Genomic DNA, 18,482 nt, shown 5'->3' on the forward strand with positions numbered 1-18,482 from the left:
AGGTATTAAAACATGTAGAACAGCCATATCCACACACACCATGTTAAACCAACATTACTCCAAATGCAGTATAGCAGCACTTACAGTCTGTAGCCAGGTCAGGAACATCCCCCTCCTGTGTGTTGCCCTGTTTCCACAGTGTATGTTAGAGGTAAATCCCCAATCCATCTGAGATGCTGTTTGCCAAACAACAAATCGAGTTCCTGCTTACAGTGAATGAAAAGGCCCAACACCAACATGATGTTCCTATATATTGGAGTGTGTTTCCATGCAATTGGCTATGGGAATGTTACCACAGCTGTTCCACATGCAGTCAGCTAGATGAGGGCTGCAATTCGTGCAGAGGCCATCAGCTGATCATGAGCATCACTTAAAATACATATGCTGCTGCCTAAGCAAAGCAGGTGTAGGTCTCCACATCCACCAGAGAGGGAGTGAGAGATGCAGACAGAGGCAAGGACAAGTCAGAGAGGGGTGGGAGAGTAAAACTTAATCATGTTTGTATCACACACCTACCAGCACAGGGTATCAAACCCCTGAAGACTATGTAGTGCTATCACATTTCTATGAAGTTATTGGATGTGCCATATAGGTTATATGTTGTGGAGACCTCAGAATGTATATGTGATAGTGAGTGACATCTGCAACAGGGATATGGTAGTTATACAGTAGGTGTAGTACACATGCCTGTCCACATGAACAGGTGCCAGCATCAACACAGCCACATTCTCACAGGGATGCACACACATTGACACACTTGGCAGGGCCAGGAATACAACTCATCACTAGTGAGATTGCCACAACACAATACTGTACTGGTATCACATGCACCACAGGGATCATGCAGAGGTTTTATGGGTAAAGGGTATGAGGAGATGTCTGACATCAGACAGCATGCTTCAATATGCCAATGGGGGTTGCTAACTTTGTTTGCCTGGCCTTGATGTCACATGTATGGGTATGGATTTGCACCCCAGCCTCTCAGTTATTTCACATCTGTTATCCCTATATGAAGGACATTGTGATATATACTAGGGCCCCAGTATAAGAAATTTTCAAAATGCACTCCACATTAGGCCCACTTGTTACACACTCACATCCACCTCCACACAGGATACGAGTTACAAACACAGACACAAACCTGTCATGTCTGGGATTAGATCTCCTGCCTAACTAGTTTATGACATGACAGTACTACACAGTTATAGCAGGCACCATGTAAATTACTGGAGTACTCCTTTCCCAAAGGTGTATTTCACATTGGATGACATCAGCAGGATTGCCTAAGTAGGGCATTCAAATTGTAGTGAGTGTGGCTAGGCTAAAATGCATTGCTCCCTACACAGACATTGACACACACACACACAACACATCCACAACCGGCATGTGTGGGTATAGAACCCCTAACAGAGGTCTATATCACACTACAGCATGAAGCTATTATAGGATGCACCATGGGGATTACTGGAGAACTCATTCCCCAAAGATGTATTTCACAGTGAATGAAATCAGCAGGATTGCCAAAGTAGGGCATTTGAAATGTACTGAGTGTGACTAGCCTAAAATGCATTGCTCTCTACACAGACATTGAAACACACACAAAACATCCAGAATGACCATGGATGGGAATGGAACCCTACCAGAACTCTATATCACACTGCAGCAGTATGCAGTTATGGCACACACTACAGAGATTACTGGGCTACATTCTTCCCAGAGGTGTATTTCTAGGTGGATGACATCAGCAGCCTTACCAAAGTAGAGCATTTGAATTGTATGGAGTGTGACTACCCTAAAAAGCATTGCTCTTTACACAGACAGACACACACACTTGCCAAGTCTGAGATTATAACTCCTAACTTCCTAATTTATCATACTACAGCAGTACACATTTATAGGACATGCTATGGAAATTACTGGGCTACAACCTTCCCAGAGGTGTATTTCTAGGTGGATGACATCAGCAACCTTGCCAAAGTAGAGCATTTGAATTGTAGGGAGTGTAACTACCCTAAAATGCATTGCTCTCTACACAGACAGCGTCGCACACATACACTTGCCAAGTCTTCGATTAGAACTCCTACCTAACTAATTTATCACACTATAGCAGTAGGTAGTTACAAGACATGCTACTGAGATTATCGGGCTACAACCTTCCCAGAGGTGTATTTCTAGGTGGATGACATCAGCAACCTTGCCAAAGTAAAACATTTGAATTGTAGGGAGTGTGACTACCCTAAAAGCATTGTTCTGTACACAGACAGACAGACAGACACACACACACACACACACACACACACACACACACACACACACACACACACACACACACACACTTGCCAAGTCTGGGATTAGAACTCCTACCTAACTAGTTTGTCACACTACAGCAGTATACAGTTATGGCACGAGCTATGGAGATTAGTGAACTACAACCTTCCCAGAGATGTATTTCTAGGTGGATGACATCAGCAACCTTACCAAAGTAGAGCATTTCAATTGTAGGGAGTGTGACTAGCCTAAAAAGCATTGCTCTCTACACAGACAGACATACACAAACTTGCCATGTCTGTGATTGGAACGCCTACCTAATTAGTTGGGAGGATGGCCTAATGGTTAAGGTGTTTGCCTTACAAACACAAGGTGCAGGGTTTGAGTCTCACAAGGGATAATTGACTAAGCTTAAAATGGCTCACAAGGGCAGTTAGCTTAGTACTAATCTATGAACCTATGAACAATACAGCAGTACGCAGTTATGAGATGCACCATGGAGATTACTGAGCTACAACTCTCCCAAAGGTGTATTTCACAGGAGATGACCTCAGCAGGCTTGTTATAGTAGGGCTATAGGGAGGGCAGTGTGTGTGTGTATGGGCCATAACCCATTCGTCTAGAGGTTGATACACCACATGCGGACACACACAGGGTCATATTTCACAGGAACATGTAAACAGCTGCTAGATGACGACTTCCTTGTACAGTCATGTTGCACAGCTAGCACGTGCACCAGATAGTCTGTAATGCTGACAGATACCAGTGGCCAGTATCTGCAGTGAGTGACACCTGAACCTCATGTGGTTGTGGCCCTTTGGCTGTGTCATGGGTGGGACAGGCCTGGATGGCTCCTTGTCACAGTCTGGTCTATATTATATCATCGAACGCTTAAAAAAGCGAACGCTGATTGATTGACCTGATTTAAGTGAAGGCTTACAATCTCAAACTGTCAGATCAGTGATTTTTTTCCCAGGGAAAAAAATTTCTGATCCAAAACACATACACACAACACAAGCACACCAAACAAACAGAAATCCACACACATACACCTAAAATCTGATACCTAACCCTACACTAAACTATGCACACACCACTAACTACCCACTTACCTTAACCCAAACCTTAACCCTAAGGTCCGTCACTATGGCACACTCAACTCACCCGGCTCCTAACCCTAACTCACTTAAATCCACCCTAATCCTCATGTCCACTCAATCACACACACACCTAACCTGAGCCCTAACCCTAACTCACCTAAATCACCCTAACACTCACATCCACACAATCACACACTTACCTGAATCCGACCGGTAACTTTCCACCATAACGCTGAAAATACCGAAGCAACAGAAACGGACAACCAAATTCTTTCCCTAGGAAAAATTTGAGTTTCTGCTGCTTCGATATTTTGCAGTTTCACGAAAATAAGTTCGATCAATCAGCGTTCGCTTTTTTAAGCGTTCAAGGATATAATATAGACCCTGACAGTCACCCTCTTCCACACATCTATGTATGTCTACCTTTGGCTTATTATAGTGTGTTGTCCTTACATATATCTTTGTATTCCTATCCACTGTGTGTGCAAAGCATGAGTGGTGCATACTAAGGAGTGTCTGCACTAACATCTGCGACTGCCAGATATGTCTGGTCCACTGGTGTTTGCAGACATGGCCTTCATGTGTTTATGTGTGTGAGCATGCCCAGTATGACCTTTCAGTATGTTGTTGACTGACATTGCCTTCATTTCTCTAAGTGTGTGAGCATGCCCAGTATGCCTGTCTGTATTGAATGTGTGGATTGAGTCCAAGTAGTTTGTACTGCAGTGCTGACCTTTGTGTTGTACACCTACAGGTAGCATGCTGTTTCTGCAGGGTATCCATCGATCATTTGACATTGACTGTTACTACATTTTTGCATAGGATGGGGAGGCACACCTGACTATTTCTATATTTCTACACAGGATTGGGGGGACACACCTGACTATTTCTACATTTCTACACAGGATTGGGGGGCACACCTGACTGTTACTACATTTCTATGTAGGATGGGGGGCACACCTGACTATTTCTACATTTCTACACAGGATTAGGGGGCACACCTGACTGTTATTATATTACTATGTAGGATGGGGGGCACACCTGACTATTTCTACATGTTTACACAGGATTGAGAGAGGCACTCCTGACTGTTATTACATTACTACATTACTACATTGGATAGGGGGCACACCTGACTATTTCTATATTTCTACACAGGATTCAGAGAGGCACACCTGACTGTTATTACATTACTATGTAGGATGTGGGGGCACACCTGACACTTGCACACATTTGCTATGACTGTACTGGTATGTCAGGTAGTCCATTTCATTCTGTATTCTTACATATCATGCTGACTAGAGGCATACCAGTGCACTACAGATCTTAGCTTTGGTTGCCCTACATATTAGTGTCTGACTTCCTACCCTTCAGAACTAACATCCCACTGCCTGACCTGCTGTAGTCTGTCTGAGTAGGCCTGGGGGGGGGGGGGGTTACCCATATCCATCATTCAGAGGCCATAGCACAGGCTCTGTTTGGGTTTGGCTACACCAGTCCTGCTGGCTGAGACTGTTGTTGGGTATGTGAACCTCCCTGTTTGGCATGTGTGAGTCATATGGACACACATGTCACCCAGAACATTTCCTGCTGTGGGTTTTGTCACCCTGTGTAGTACTGGCTACTATGGTAACTCCAGTATGTGTTACAGATGTCATGGTGCCACTATGGGTGTCTACTTTCTACTGCCATAACATTCAGCCATTCAATTCTCTTGCATGCTCACATCCATACCATAGATACAGGTACAAACACATTCTACTCCATTTGCAATTGGTAGGTTGATTGACTTACCTTGTGGGTGTGCCAGGATTGCAGAAGGTGCTGGAGGGCTGCATGTCAGATGCACATAGTACACTCCCTATACATGGTTGAGCACAGGTAGTGTCATGTTTGGCATCCCTTTTACTGTATGTGCAAGTCAGAGAGAGGTGTCATTCCCTGGGTTCCTACTGTGTCAGTGTATGTGGTATGCGTTGTCTCTTTGCCGCAACCTCGGCATACTGGGCACGCCTCCATCTGCCTACTGGGGCAGGCTCAGGTTGTTCCTCCTCCAAGTCACTCTGGCCTGTGCAGGCCTTGTTATTGGTGGGGGGCTGTGTGGCCCTGCCCCATGCTGTTCCTGCTGCAGCTGTTTCAGCAGGATCATATCATGTAGCATGGCACATACCATAACAATTTGGGTACATGTAGCTGGTGAGTACTGCATGACTCCACCAGATGTGTCCAGACACTGGATCTGTGACATGAGCATCCTAAACACATGCTCTATTATAAGTCTGGTTTGTGCATGTGCCTCATTATGGCATTCTTGTTTAGGTGTGTGTGTGCTTTTGCGATGGGGATCATCAGCCACGACTCCAGTGTGTAACCAGCATCCCCCACTAGGTGACCGTAGGTGATGCCCCCATTGGCAAATCTCTGGTACAGCTGCATCAGATGCCAAATGGGGGAATCATGATAGCTTCCAGGGCAGCCAGCACACACATTCATTATAATGCTCTGGGTATCACAGACAACCTGGCAGTTGATGGAGGGGATGCCCCTGTGGTTGATGTAGGCCCTACCATGATCACTTTGATGTGTATGTGCGTGCAGTCTATAGCACCCACTACCTCAGGGTATTCTGCTATTTGTTGGAAGAGACGCATATTGCTGGCTAACACCTTACGTGTGTTGAGGAAATATACGTCCTCACTGGCATGTTGTGACATGGCATCCAGGAACTGGTGGAATACTCTGGATGCTGATGCCTGTGAGATCCCCATGATATCCCCAGCTGAGATTTGGGAGGTACCTGTGGCTAGTATTCCTACGCCTACACATACCATGGTAGCCACTGGTATGGGTTCCCCTCGGTCAGTTTGGTGTGTCAGGTGTGGCCAGCACAGCTCAACAATTTGCTGTAGGAAGTCCCTGTCCACCCTATAGTGCTTTACTATCTCCAGCTCATGTAGCCCCTGGTAGGTTACCCTAGGTGTATTTTGTTACCCCCCCCCGATCCCGTTTGCATGCTGCTGCCCTACTCTTAAACAGCCGAGATTGGCTAAAAAAAAAAAGTTGATTTTTTAATTTTTTTTTGCTGTTTGCAATGCCAGTGGCCTTATACTTGTCCATTGGCATGCTTACTAACTGATATGCAGCCTTTATTTGTAGCTGTCTCAGCTCCGTTTTGGATTTTGCTGAAATTTACTCGGTTACTAACAGAGTACATTTCTGCAGATTGCACTAGTCCTGCACAGCTGGTTGCAAGCTTCCTGGATCACAAATTCACCTCATTTGCATGGATTTCTCCTGTAAATAGGGTGATTTGCATACAGGAGCTTAGTCTGTGCAGGACTAGCGCAGGGGTGCTCGTGCATGCCCCTGCAGGCTGTTCCTGGATTGCACAGCAGACATATTGCCTGCTAGAGCTCCTGCACTGTTCATGCACATCGTGTAAGGCATAGAGAATCCAGGGGGTAATCTTTTAGTTGCAGGTAGACATTTTTTAAAAAGTCTTGCAAAAGATTAAAAGAATAAAAATGGGGTTATAATAGGAGAGCATGTGGAATGTTTTTGTTTGGGAAGTGATTTTTCTATGCAGCTTGCCAGACATTAGGCATGTTATAATAGATGTATTGTAGAGGTTTCACAATGTAGTCTCAGCAGTGATCGATGAATTAAGTATAGAGGCTGTTTAAACCTTGAGATCCATCCAGTTGTATTTCTTGTAGTAGTGGCATGATATATTTGAATAACAACTGTCTGAAAGGGAATAGGGGAAGATGTTCAAGAAAGGTTGATGGGATATCTAGGTGGGGGCATTGGACGTAGATGGAAAGGTCACAGAAGTATTTTTTTGGAAATTGTCTGCTGAGCAGGAAGACAAAGAAGAGTGATTTGAGTGGAGTACGTAACATCCATTGAGGTTGCTGAAGTCTTTCCAAAATTTCTTTGCTAGAGAAAGTCTGACAAAATCTCTGCATGAGTTCAGGTAGTCTTGTTTGGTAATGATGTTATCATCAGTACTGGATTGATTATAACTTGGAACATATGAGGCTCCTAACTGAAGAAGAAGAATTCTGTGTATGGTCAGGACAGACCACTGATTACCTGCAGAAGAGAAAACCCTAGAATGATACATGTTGCACACCATGGCAAAATGAAAAGCACAGAGATCAGAGAAAGTACACCAATACAGTGTGACATGTACATGTAAGTTATATATTTTCTTCCAGTATTTGTGCTGAAAAAAGTAATAACTACCATGTTTACTATGTGTAGTAGCATAGCACAATGCATGAATGTGTGATATGGCCACGGCAGCAACATACATATGTTTTTAATTATACAAGATACACGAGTTGCGCAGTATTGTAAAGGACATAGTATCTGTACTCACAGATTATTGTATATGCAGAAAGCAGCTGCAGTTGTTCACTTAAAAAAATAACCAATGTATATTGTGACAAATTACAAAACAAATATCATATATCAATAGGCTACAGAATATGTATTTGAACAGAAAAATAAATACAAATGCCTCCACCCTCACCACCTTTTCCAGCAAACATTACTTATTTGTGTTGATATTCATCCTAATCCAAGACTGTGCTATAATGACGATGGTATATCTGCTTTCCTTGCTAACTTCTGACACTGAACAAATTCTACATGTTTACAGCTGTTCAACATAAACCTTAGAAGCATTCACAATATAATACCACAGGTTCATGCATAGATTGTTCTTATGTCCCCAGATTTTATGATTGCTACCAAAGCCTGGCTAACATAAAACACCAAGGAAATGACATATTTACCTCCAGGTTACAACAAAAAAGCAGGAGGAATGGTCTTAATCTTTAAACAATACCATGGACCTCTTCCCTCATCCCAAAACCCTACCAAACTTCAGTAGTGCAGACATCCTTATCTTACAACTCAGAATTAACAAGCACAAAATGCTATGTATATACCTCCCGGCTTGAATATTCACAGCACTGAAAAACATTTATACTGGACTTCTTCTAATATCTCACAGGAGACAATTATAATAATCAACTTCCATACTGACTGGCAAACAATAAACACACTGACCCTGCAAACAACACTTTTATCCTTTTTGCCTTTATCTCCAATGTAGCTTCTTTCAGTTGGTGTGTGCTAAAAACATGCATGTTCATAGGTTCATAGGTTCATACTAGGCTATCTGCCCTAGGGCATTTATAAGCCTAGCCAGAACATTTTAAATTTATTTTGCTATGCCCTTTTTCGAGGTTAGTATACTGTGCCTCTATCTAACAGTGACACAGAAGTGATCATCCACTCATCAAGATTCCTCTTGAAGAGAGTCAATGAGGGACTCTGCCTAACCTGGACTGGGATTTTATTCCAGAGTGAAGGAGCCTCTGGGTTATGAATCTGTCCCTCCAGCATGTCCTATTTATTTCAGTGCTGAGGTTCAAGTCTCTCAAGCAGCGCCTTCGATGGGATTTGGATTTTCTGAGGTGCAGCATGTCCATTAATTCGGGTTGGACATGGCTTTATCGTGTCAGGCACAGATCGCCTCTGAACAGGCGGTATGCCACTGAGTAGAGCTGGAGTTTCTTTAACCGGCAGCATATGGCATCTGTTTGAGCCCTTTGATCCTCTTGATGAGGTACTTTTGGGGTCTTTCCAGTTGCTGCAGGTGTCTGGTAAGGTACATCCCAAAAGGGGCATTGTACTCAATTATGGGCCTGATGAGGGATGAGTAAAGAAGCACGATGACCTCCCTGATCTAGATGTGAATCCCTTCATGATTAGGTGGGCTATATAAAATGTTTTTCTAACCACTTTGGCCACGTGGTTGTCAAATGAGAGATTGCTATCAACTTGGGTCCCCAGGTCCCTAATTACTTCTTCTGTACTTAATGGATTTCCACCTATGTGGTAATTTGTGGGCACTTTGTTTTGCCAAAGGGATGACTATACACTTTTGGCATTTAGCTTGAGGCCATGGCTCTGGCACCAGTTGTCTGTTTCTATGAGGCCCTTTTGGAGGATGCTTGTGTCGGCTGGAGAGTCGATTATGGCGCCCAGTTTGCAGTCATCTGCGAACTTGGTCAGCCACAGTCCTTCCGTGTTGGGGTGTACCTCCAAGAAATATATACCGAACAAGAGAGGTCCCAGGACTGAGCCTTGTGGGACACCACTTGTAACTGGTTTGGAGTCTGACATGGCTCCAGCAATTCTAACCATGTGGGTTCTGTCCTTGAGCCAGTTTGCAATCCATCTAGTGACATAGGGGTTTATATTTAAGCTGGTGAGCTTATCTATAATGCCCGTGGTCCAGGTAGGCTGTGTGGGCCACCTTCCCCTCGTCAATGGCCTTGGTGACTGTTTCAAAGAAATCAACCAGGTTTAAGAGGCAGGATCTGCCCTTAACAAAGCCGAACTGGGTAGGATCCAGTGATTGATATCTTTATTTATGAGGTCCATGATGATCCTTTCCATAGCTTTGCAGACCAAGCTAGTCAGGCTTATGGGGCGATAGTTTCCAGGATCCGTTGAGGCACCACCTTTATGGAGAGGGACCACTGTTGCTGTACGCCACTCTTTGGGCACATATCCTGTAGTAAGGCTGAGATTGAACAGTAGTTTTATGTTTGGGTTTAGCTCTTCTTTGAGTTCATGTAGGACGCGCAGGGACACCATCTGGTCCCATTGATGCTGTGTTTTTGCTTTGGAGAGGCGGCTCTTACCTGAGCATCTGAGATGTCAGGGGCAGCACTCTGCTGGGATAGATATTTGCCCTTTTGGTGGGTAGGGGAGAAGTTTGTGCTGAACCTGTCAGCTAGGATGTTGGCAATGTCTGTGGGTTCGGTGTATTTTTTGTCATTTTGGACTAATTCTGAGTATATCTGGGAATTACCACCCAGGTTCCTAACATAACTAAAGAAAGCCTTGTGATTATCCTTAGTGTCCTGTGCAATTTTTCTCTCGAAGCTGGCCTTAGACAATTTTATGTGTGCCCGTAGTTTTTTGCTAATACTGATCAGTGATGCCTTCCCTTTTTGGGATTTTGCTTTATCATTTAGTAGCTTCCTCCTTCTATTGTATAGTTTGTTTATGGCTGGGGTCCACCAAACAGGACGTCTGCCTTTGGAGGATTGGGTCTTGGTTTTATTTGGGATCGCATGATCCATACATTCCTGAAGGTGTTCATAGAATGTGTTTATAAAGGATTCTGCGGTCTGGGTCATATTTTCCACAGGCCCGGGGGCTTTGAAGGATTCCACCTCAGTTTTGAGGAGTGTAAAATTTGCTTTAGAGAAGTTTCTCCCTGTGTTCGCGTGGGTTTCCTCCAGGTACTCCGGTTTCCTCCCACATTCCAAAGACATGCATCTGGGCCTCCGCTGAAAACAGGCTCTGTGGAACCTAGTCGGACATTCCCGGTCAACAAATGATAAATAAATAAATAAAATAAAAAAAAACACTCTCTCTAGATAAAGTAGCACAACTCTTAAACACAACTTTCCTTAATAGGCTAAATAGGCATGCCATGATAAGACCAAAAGGAGTTAAAGTCAACCCAGCCCCTTTGCTATCTAAAAACACTAAATAACTTATGATTCAAAGAAACAATGTTGGGAAAATATGGACACATAAAACCAACTTCAATCATTTGGCATACAAAGCATTTCAGAAATGCAAACAACTATAGTATTATCCAGGACAAAAAACATACTACACAATCTCTCAGCATATATGTAGAAAATACATTCCAGGTTCTTTTGGTTTTCAATCAATTGACATCTGAAACTTGGCAACATCAGTCAACCAACCCCTACAAGTGATCATTAGTTTAATGGCACTGTCAGTTATTTACAACCCATTTTGTACAGTCAGTAGCCTCAGGTCTGAGTAATGCTTCCACAGCCTCATCACCACATCTGAGAAAACATGCAGACAGTCATACTTTGACCTGCTTTGAACCTGTTCTTAGTATTATCATCAAAAACTCCTCCACAATCTAAAAACATAGTGCCCTTGCTACATGCAGCCTACCAGCAGAATGCTTCAAGATAGCTGCTGACTTACTGACCATCTCAGTTTCTGTTTTAATACATTGTTCCATCTCAGAAAGGTTTGTTACTGACATACAAAAAAAAATACATTCTACTATTGCATAAATAGAGAAAAGAGCACAAACATAACCAGAAAGAATCAAAGATAACATGAAATAAAACAAATTATTTACTTGATGCAAAAGACAAAAAAGGGCATTACAAGGGCACAAACCACATTATCAGGCAAGCGGAAAGTATGAAAAGTTTTTTTAACTAAAGAAAATGTTTAAGGTAAAAGTAACTTTTGAAATGATTAATAGTAAAGCAAAAAAATGAGCACGTTTAAAGCAAAACAACTGTGTTTGAGTCAAAGTAGGGAATGTTTAGAGTAAAACGAGCACAAAACAAGTACATTGGGCACGAAAAGGACTTAAACAAGAAAAACAAATACAATAATAAGAAAAGAACAGAGCACATTAAGCAAAAATAAAGCAAGGTGACTGTATGTGTTTGGGCATAACTACGACTTTGTATTGTGTCAAGGTCATAGCTAAAATTATTCGAAGTATCTCAGAGTATGTAAAAGTGCTTACAGTGTCTGCTTATTACTGTGCATACATTTCAAAGAATTCATTGTGTGTAAAGTTAAATTATTTTGTGTAATACAGTCAAAGTATAGCTATTTCAAGAAAAAGTTTATTGCGCTGGGTGTGTCTGTTCACAAAGTTCCACCATTAGAGAGTCTTTTTCTACTGTAGAGAGTTGCCTAGCAAGGTACTGCCATTTTGGGGACATTTCAGTGTGCTGTATGCAGTTATTCGGAAAGGACAATTACTTCAAAAGTTATTGAGTTTTAGGCAACAGATTTTCAATTTATTCACATTGTACAGTTGCTTGACATGTTTCTTACACTGATAAGAAGTGTTTTCTTGCAAAAAATGACATTACAAGAGTATTACAGTGCTCGTGAGTTATTCAAATGCTTCATAAAGTTTTCAAATGTTTCTTAAAGTGATGACTTTAGCAAGTGATGGTATGTGGCTTTAGCATTTCTGCCTTTACCAATAGTATTCTGAAAGTATCGAAAAGCCCAAGAAGTTTATTTCCCAAAGCCCAGTTTTTCGAAAGTGCTACGAGTTTGTTCATTCACATAATTCTAATAAGCCCAACAAAAGTATAAGTTCAGAGCATGAAGGCATTGGACAAGTTCTGTTTATGCCAGAAACTTATGCATATGTGCATGTGTGTATATTCATGCTTATTCACAAACCCCTTTGCTGGCATGTGTTAATTTCGCGGACGGATTTTGAAAACCCCATCCACTTGTGTTTGATCAGAATATAGCACTAGAACTGGAGAACTATAGAACTGGAGAATATTTGAGCAAGAGTACAATATTTTCATACAAGCAGCTTATGCAAATAGAGATGTATGCACAAGGGTATTCATTTTGCTAAACCTAGCAGGGTCTGAGGCCATAGAAAGAGAGCGTTCATTTGTGTATGCACCGGCAGTATATGAAGGAGAAGGTGTGGACCGCCATATTGTTGTACAAGCTGAATCAAGGGAAGACCCTGAGAATTTGAAGGGCAAGTTTAGAAAAATGTGTACTCCCCAGATGAATATTACATCAAAGAGGCATTTGTTTTACATGAGAGATCAGAAACCAGGGGAGACATTTGCAGCTTATATAACTGACTTGAGAAACAGAGCTAAAACATGTTTGGTGATCTAAAAGCTGAGCTGATAAAGGACAGGCTTGTATGTGGTATCAATAGTGGTGCTGTGAGAAAGATTTTACTTTGTGACAGTGACTTAACGTTAAGCAAAGCAATAGAAATGTGTCAAATCCATGAGGTGATAAAAAAACATACAAGTATGCTTGCGAGTGACAAGAGCATGGTTTCAGTTGGCTCCAGAGCAAACATAGACAGTATGCAACATGTGACAAACAAGAGCAGGCCTAAACATGAGGCAGCCACAGGAGTTCCAAAGAAACTGCAAGGTTTTCAAGAAAGTTCCAAGAAAAGTGCAGGCTCCGATGCCAGCTCAGTGCAGTACGAACATGAATCAGCAAAACCCAAATCTAGCTTTATCATTAACTGTCACAATTGCGGTGTGAATCAGAAGTTTTAAAGAGAGAAGTGTTTAGCATTTGGTCAGCAATGTCACAAGTGTAAAAAAATGGAACCATTTCCAAAAGTTTTGTAAATCAAGTAAGCCTCACACAGTCATAAAGAAAGGTTGCACAAAAAAACAAGTTGACCAAGTAGAGCCAAAGCAGTTAGCTTTCTCTGTAGATGGTGTATCAATACTTGCACAGAGCTCAAAGTAGATACTGGGTTAAAGTGTGATGTTATATCAGCAGACACATTTGCAAAAGTGAGAACTAACGAACAACTCAAAGTAACCAGTAGTGCGAGACTTGCTGCTTATAAAGGTGAAGAAATTCAAACCGAAGGTTCAGTGATGCTTTCATGTTATCTGGCTGAGAACTGTTACAACTTCTTATTCTATGTAGTCCGATTGAGTATTGAATCTCATAGACAGTTTAAGAATGAATCTGCTTTCTTTTGCAAAAGAAATTCACCATGTGAGTACAGTTCCGAATTCTAATTTCTCCAAAGCCATTTTCTCATAGTATGCTGATGTTTTTGATGACAAATTTGGCAAACTTTCAGCTGTATGTTCCATGAAATTAGACCTAGCGGTCACTCCAGTAGTCAGAACAGCAAGAAGAGTTCCAACAGTTATGTAAGATAAAGTCGAAGCTCAGTTGGATAAAATGGTAGAGCATGGTGTGATTTGTCCAGTCACAGAACCAACTGAATGGGTGTGATCCATGGTAGCCGCTCACAAAAAAGGCTCAGATGAAATCAGAATATGCATTGACCCAAGAGAATTGAACAAAGCATTAAAGAGACAGTATCATCCAATGTGCACAATCGAATAAGTTGCAGCTCTAATACTGAATGCCACTGTATTTTCTGTTTTGGATGCAAAGAGTTCATTTAGGCAAGTGCTGCTTGATCACAAATCCTCATTTCTAACTTCTGTTGGTACTCCGTTTGGCAGATACAGATTCCTAAGGATGCCATTTGGAATCAATTCTGCAAGTGACGTTTTTCATCTTGCAATGGAACAAATTTTTTTTGGTTATCCTTGTGCCATAATAGTACATGATCTACTGATTGGAGGCAATGGCAATGCAGAGCATGACAGAAATCTGAAGAAAGTTCTAGACAGAGCACATGAAGTGAACTTAAAGCTCAGTCCTCTAAAGTGCAAATTCAGACTTCCAGAAGTTACATATGTAGGTCATTCATTTACAGGTACAGGCTTGAGACCAGACCCAACCAAGCAAGCAGCTATTCTAGAAATGTCAGCGCCAGACAATGTACAAAGTTCACAGTGTTTTCTGGGCATGGTCAATTATTTAGACAAATTTATACCAGACTTCAGTGAATTGACAGCATCTTTAAGAGAGCTAACATGCAAAGATTTTGCATGGTCATGGTTGGAACATCATCAGAAGGCATTTGAAGACCGTAAGCAGAAAATTGCCACCCCACCTATGTTAAGATACTATGATGTGAACAAACCAGTTATTTTTTCATGTGATGCTTCAGCATTTGGCCTAGGTGCAGTTATACTTCAGGAGGGCAGATCAGTATCCTATGCATCTAGAATACTAACCCAAACTGAGATGCAGTATGCTCAAATTGAGAAAGAACTTTTGGCTATAGTACTTGCATGCTCTATGTTTCATGATTATAATTATGGTCAAGCTATTCAGATTGAAACTGATCATCAACTTCTAGCTACTATTCTAAAGAAGCTTATGCATTCTGCTCCAGTGAGATTTCAAAGAATGATGCTAAAATTGCAAAAGTACAATTTCAAATTGGTCTACACTAAAGGCAAACTGCACTATCTGGCTGATACCTTATCCAGATCACTGAGAAGTACATCAAAATAGCCTGATGCAGAGAATTTTGACTTTGATGTGATGTCAGCACATAATTTTTCAACCACTAGACTTGATGAGTTAATAGATCACACTCAGACTGATCCAACTTCACAGAAGCTCAATCACTGTATTCATGTTTGCTGGCCGTCCAAGCAATCTAGTGTATCACCTGATGTGCAAGTGTATTTTCCTTACAGAGATGAATTGCTGATGAAAGATGGCATTATTTTCAAAGGTCCTAAAATTGTTGTTCCTGCTTCCATACAACAAGAATATATTCAGATTTTGCATTGTGGTCACCCAGGATTCACATCCACTAAGAGAAGAGCAACAGAATTAGTATTTTGGCCTTCATTATCAAAAGACATTGATAGAGTTCTTTCTTCTTGTTCAGTAAGCAATAGTACTAGACCGCATTTGCAAAGAGAACCAGTTCAGCTACATCCAGTTCCTGAACTTCCTTGGTCTACTGTAGCAACTGATATCTTTGAATGGAACAATCAGCACTACTTAGTTTTGGTAGACTCTTATTCGAATTGTTTCGAGATTGATCTACTACCAAACTTAACCTCACTTACTGTTAGCACTAGGTTGAAACATCATTTCTCAGTTCATGGTAGTTTACAGAAATTTTTTTCTGACAATGTTACTCAATTCACTAGCCAGTTGTTTCAGAAATTTGCAAAAGAATGGGGCTTTGTACATGTCACTAGTAGTCCTGAATATCCTCAGTCAAATGGACTATCTGAACGTGCAGTGCAGAGTGCAAAGCAGTTACTTGAAAGGTCAAAGCATGAAATACCGATGTGTTCTTGAATTTGCTTAATCTCAGAAACATACCCTGTGATGATATTTTTGGCTCACCTGCTCAAAGACTAATTTCCAGGCAAACTAGAACTACACTACCCATTTCTTCAAGTTTGTTGCAGCCTAAACCAAAGAACACTAAAACAATCAAGGCTCAACTGTCTAAGAAGCGTAATATCCAGAAATATAGTTACTACAGATCGAGCAGATTACTTCGTCCATTGAGAGAAGGAGAGTTGGTACTAGTCCAGACAACAAAAGGTTTTGACTAAATAGGACAGATTACAGGCATCTGCACTGAGCCGAGATCCTACTTGGTAGATTCTGAAGTTGTGGAGTATAGGAGGAATCACAGACATCTTCCTGTACCAGAATCTACATCATTGCAGTCACAATATTCTATCTGTGATGCAGACTCTAAGTCAAAGAATGAGTCAGACACTGTTTCCAGACCAGAATGTGTTCAAAAGTCTGATTCACTTCCAGAAAGTGATTCAAACATTCCACAGGTCAATCATTTTGCAGAAACTGTCCCAGTTGCTAAATCTAATTCCCAGTTATATGTCATATGATATGGATGAGTTTCTAAGCTTAGTGTCAAATACACAATTTGATCGTATACACACACACATATATATATATATATATATATATATATATATATATATATATATATATATATATATATATATATATATATATATATATATATATATACGTGTGTGTGTGTGTGTGTGTGTGTGTGTGTGTGTGTGTGTGTGTGTGTGTATTTAGTATTGTATAATGCATGTCTCTGGATTACCTGTGATTTCTGAATGCCAAATAATCATCATCTTCTTTCGGCTGTTCCTGTTAGGGGTCGCCACAGCGGATCATCTGTTTCCATTTCTTCCTGTCATCTACATCTTGCTCTGTCTCACCAACCGCCTACATGTCCTCTCTCACAACATCAATAAACCTTATCTTAGGCCTTCCTCTTTTCCTGTTACCTGGCAGCTTCATCCTTAGCATTTTGTTTCCCAATATACTCTGCATCCCTCCTCAGCACATGTCCAAACCAATGTAATCTTCTGCATGCCAAATAATCTCATGACAAATTGCATGATCTATTTCTCAAAGAGGGAGGATGTAGATCAGAGTGTAATGTGTGTGTGCTATATCTTTAAGAAGCATGTGAGGCTGTGCGTGCACATATAAATTGTAGACACGTGCAATCCCTAGTTTCATTTTGAAGGACCAGCCAGAGAGTGAGGATGCATGTTCGCAATTGTTAGTTTGTATATAAGTTACTTAAGTTAGAATCAGTAAGCCTCTTTAGTGATGCATTTGCATAAAATAAAGCTGCTTGAACAGAAGACATGAAGACTCGTTTATTCGTGTCCTAACACGAAAGTGACAGTGCATATATTCCCAATTACTGTAATTTATCTTATATAATAATATGCTGTTTCATACACAGCATGAATTTGAACTTCAATGCAGCACTACCCCTGTCCTTCTTTACTTACTCACTACTGTTAAGCAAAACAGAAATAAAAAAAACTTAAGTCTCACTAAGATTCCGAGACCTCACTAAACTTTCAATAGCATTTCTCACAAATACTGCTACACAAACTAATCTGCATAGCTCTGCATGCATCCTCTTTTCTGGTTTAACTACTACCTCAGCACCCAGTTACAGGCAGTCAAATGGCAACTGAAATTCTTAGCATTTTTCCCTCTTTCCATATATGTTCTACAATGTTCCATCCCTGGGCTGCTATTCTTTAATCTGTTCATTTATTTACACTTACCACAGAAACTGGCTACCATCACAGAACATACTGATTATTCAGCACTGATCTGCTTTGGCAAAACCTTATATTCACTTGAGAAGCTGATACAGGAATCTCTCACCTCTAATAAAACATGGCTTACTACTTCCCATATTTCTTATCTCTAAAAAAAATCTAAACTCATTTTACTCACCCCAAGCAATATTATAACATAAATCATCTCTTTAACATAACTTCCTCAAACAATATCAAATTAAACTTGCCACTCATACAATGCTATTAGGGATCATCATCATCACTGAGAACATGGTCCAGATATTACCTAAAAGGAGCCATTAAAAACACACCTCAGACTAAGTACCTTTAAAGAGTTAAATAATTCCTCAAAGAAGCAACTGGATAAATGTTAACTTTTCCAAATCATTTATCCAATCATTTATGCATCCCATATTTAATAAGTTTCTCAAGACTCAGAGCAAGAGCAATGTTACAACAAAGTAGCAAGGTTTGCAGCTAATTTACCTTACAG

This window comes from Protopterus annectens, chromosome 3.part1, assembly GCF_019279795.1.
Source record: "Protopterus annectens isolate FY-2018-M chromosome 3.part1, PAN1.0, whole genome shotgun sequence".
NCBI lineage: Eukaryota > Metazoa > Chordata > Ceratodontiformes > Protopteridae > Protopterus > Protopterus annectens.